Source organism: Leucopleurus acutus (assembly GCF_964270905.1).
Source record: "Leucopleurus acutus genome assembly, chromosome: X".
Lineage (NCBI taxonomy): Eukaryota > Metazoa > Chordata > Mammalia > Artiodactyla > Delphinidae > Leucopleurus > Leucopleurus acutus.
In genome coordinates, this window is record NC_139148.1 from 11362321 (window position 1) to 11366695 (window position 4375).

Here is a 4375-nt window from a genome sequence, read left to right on the forward strand (position 1 = left end):
GTGCAACACTTGGGAATGCAAAGGGTCTATTAATATGGACAAGAGCTGAAGAGAGGAGAGGAAGGAACAGAGGAGAGGGGAGAAGGAGACAGAGGGAGAGGCTAAATTCTAAATTTAGGATTTACCAATAAATAGGAGATAGATCAAACCATTTGAGTGAGTGAGATCACCCAGGGAGGTATGGAGAGTGAGAAGACACGGGCCACCTCAGGGATAATACATTTCCAGGGACAGAGAAGCCTTCTGAGGAATGTTTCCAATGTGCAAAGTGACTGAACCAGACAGCTTAGGAGTCTGCTCCAGGGCCTCATTCACTTGACCAACATTTACTGAGACGAAGGTCTAGGTGTTCTCATTCTACATACAAGTGAGGTGGGCCACACTGGAAGAGTGCCCTGCTAGGGTCACAGCCAGGACTGAATCCCCGATGGCCTCTGCCCACAGCAGGGTCTCTGTCCTACACCACAACAGAGCAGGAGTCATGCACAGTGTCACTGGCGAGGTTCTGGCCTTGGAGATGGGTCAGTCTAAATCGTGTTCTTTTCCCTTGATGTTTCATTTGCCATTTCTAAGAATGCTCTTCAAGGAAGATCTTACTTTTACCACCAAGAGCAAAGTAGTTAGATTCACATTTTAAAGGGAAAAGAAAAGATGGGGCTGTGTAGAGTTGGGATGAGGGAGAAGTCTTCTCCTTTACAGTAGTGATGGTGTGGAGGCAGCACAGGGCTTTGGAGAGGGAAATAGGTGTTGGTCTCCCATCCATTAGCTGATACAAAAAGATGGGTGTGAAGGTACAGAAAAGACAAATTATGATGCAAGAAAATTCAGAAGACATTCCGTTCAATATGAACTGATGACACATTATACCATTTAACTTCGGAAAGGGGTAGTGCTCAAATTGACTTGGGATGGAAAGGTCTAACTTTGTAACTTCTCTTTCCATAGAAATGTCATAACATTTTCCCTTAAGGCTCAAAGGGGCCACCATAGTTTCACTTGCTGGAACACAGATTTCTATCCCACCCTGGTGAACAATTATGATTTTACATTGGTTAGTTATGAAAATTCTATTTTGCCTGCTTTGTAATTTGGAGGAATGTTTAGTATTCTCGGTTCAAGCTGTGAAATACAATAGAGAAAATTACCCATCTTGGAAACATAATTGCTTTTATTGCATAGTTGACTTAACAAAAAAAAAGACCTTTAAAGGAACAATTTATTCATTAAATCCAACAGTGCGCATAAAACAATGCCGTACCTCAATTCAGTCCTTATTTCTTTCCAAATTTTTCATAAAAGGTAGAATTCAGTCTCATTAACTTCACACTTCTCTCAGTGACATTCAAGATTCTGAAATCAGAGGACCATGGAACGTGCAGTAAGAAAAAGCAGTTGCCTGGGGTGTCTTTCTTCCCCCTCCATCTGACATCTCCTACACATCATTAATGTGGACTCCTCTGTGCCCTTCCAAAATCTCTACTCTTTTGGAGAAATCTACTTGTGTTTTTCTTATGTGTGAATGCATCTGACTGCGCCAGACCTTCAGGGAAGGACTCTCATGCACATCTTTGTATCTCCAGAGGTTACCCCAGTAACTGGTCTAGGAAGTACCCAGTAAATATTTGTGTAAGAAATAAACCATGGATATATAAATGAACAAGCAAATGAATTAGAAGAACTGGACTGAGGACTTCCCTGGTGGTGCAGTGGTTAAGAATCCGTCTGCCAATGCAAGGGACACGGGTTCGAGCCCTGGTCCAGGAAGATCTCACATGTCGCAGAGCAACTAGGCCTGTGCACCACAATTACTGAGCCTGGGCTCTAGAGCCCACGAGTCACAACTACTGAAGCCCGCGTGCTTAGAGCCCGTGCTCCGTAACGAGAAGCCACCGCAATGAGAAGCCCGCCCACTGCAACAAAGAGTAGCCCCCGCTCGCCGCAACTAGAGAAAGCTCGCGCACAGCAACCAACGCAGACAAATTAATTAATTAATTAATTAATTAATTATTTTAAAAAAGAAGAACTGGATTCAGAGCCAGAATTCTTACTACCTAGAGCAATTCACTCCACTTCTCTGAGCTTCAATTTCCTTATCACAATAAAGAGAAATAGTAGACTGCCTAGTGAACTTCTCAGGGCATTGGAAAGCATAACATATGATAACATATGTGAAAGCCCCTGACAAATGGTAAAGCACTATGCAAATATTAGTTACTGTCTGGTGTCTGGATAGAGACATAAAAACCTAGCCAAGTATAAGACACGGATAGGAAGCAAATTCCACATGTCTGGGAATGGTGCCATTGTTGATCCAGATCCCAAAACAAAATCCTGAGAAACATCCTTGATTCCTCCTTCTCCTTCACTCCTAACACCCAATTAGAACCAGTGTCACCTGTTTCACCATCACTAAGGACAATACAGGCATGAACAATTATACATTCAAGGCTCCACCCCTGCTGGTAGCAGCAAGTCCATTTCCTCCCTGTATATCACATCTCCCCATAATTGACCACGGCCTCCAAGGCCTTACCCAATCCCAGGGGTGGGATCAGGACACAAAGGATGGTATTGGTTCTTCATACAAACACCCACTGGAGAACCAACTAGAGGACTGCTATCTGACAGAGTTCTCCCACAATTTTGTGTTTTAAACAAGTTCTGTACAGTGACTGCTGCTGGAAAGTCTATTCCAGAGCCCATCTCAGGCTGCGAGGCATGTCACATCATGTACCATGATAGCTCGGGAGGTTAGGTCCGGAGGAGCCTCCAGCACCAGTCACAGACTATGCTTAAACCAGCCCTTCTCCATAAACTCCAAAACCCCTGTCCTGGTCCCTGTTCACAAGCCCCCTTTACTCAGTCATTGCACTTACAGGATTTCATTGTCTGTCTCTGCCACTGGTTCTCAGAAGAGGCCTTTCTGACCTAAGTTTACAGGTCTTCCTAACTTTGAATCTTGGGAAGCAGGTACGGAGTTCTCACATATTTTCCCACACTGAATAATGGGTGCCTTCCCCTCTTATATTTACATCACCAAAGGAGTTCTGTAGCTTTTATAGAACAATGAAGATCATTTCAGGGATACCACCCACCATGGGCACTCCATTCAATATCTGCCTTAACAGGCAATCTATTACACAAGCAGCCACAAAGTTCTGCCCTTTTGAATGCCAAAATGTTTCTCAATTCCATTCATTTGCCTCACCACCACCTTGTTCAGGCCACATCTTTCACCTGGGTGATGGTGGCGGCTTCCTGACGTTGCCTGCTTTGAATTGCTCTGTTCCAGTCCATTCTCCAAACAGTGAGCAGAAGACCCTTTGGAAACGCGAATCAGATCATGTCACCTCCTTGTTCAAAACAAGTCAGATGTTTCCCATTGACCTCCTAGTGAACCCCTTAACATGATTTTACATGACCGTTGTGATCTACATACTTCTTCAGCTTTACGTGTCATCTTCCTCTGCCTCTGCCACTGCTTACCAGTCCCTTCCCTTCTTTCCTAGTCCTATCCTCCTGATTTATTTTCCCTTTCTGGCAAATACTAATCAATCAATCAATCTCTCTCCCTCTCTCCCCGTCCCTGTTCCCCTACCTTTCACTTCCCAGCCTTTCCCCTTCTTGTTCCCCAGTCTGAAATAATCTTCCTTCCATTCTTCACTGGTATGCTTCCTACTTCTCCTTTACGTCACAATTTAAAGCCACTTCATGGAAAAAGTCTTTGCTGATCCCCCAAAACTAGGTAAGAGTCATGTTTTATATGCTCTCATAACTATTGAACTAATTTTATTGTATTGTAATACCCATCATGTTGGTATTATAATTGCCCATCTCATTTGTTCTGTCTTTTCTTTGTTTCCTAAATAGAAGGGAAGCTCATTGAGGGCAGGGACTTTTAAGGGTTTAGTCGATAGGAGGTACAGAATAAAAATGTAACCACAGGAGGTCACATACATGAAATAAAACCTAATAAAGTTTAATATCAAAAGTAACTAAACTATTAAATTCAGGGCACTGGTAATAAATAGCCTTTGTTATGGTACAAATCCAGTTAGACCTAGATTTTACCTTCTTGAAGTTTAAATCTAAAAAAGATAACTGAGAAAGATAGATGGCAATAATCTCAGCTGTCTAAAACTTGATATAAAAATCGTATTTTATTATTTTATTATTAAAATGCATTTTATTATAGTTCTGCAAGATGTTAGCATAAGGAGAGTATATAAGAACTCTATATAGGAACTCAAATTTAAAAGTTTTTAAAAATGATTTTTTGTATGCATTCTTCCCTTAGCTATGTAATCCCCTTCAAAAAAATGAATTCCACAGATATGTCAAGACAAAAGAGATGAGAACCGGAACATTTGTCAAA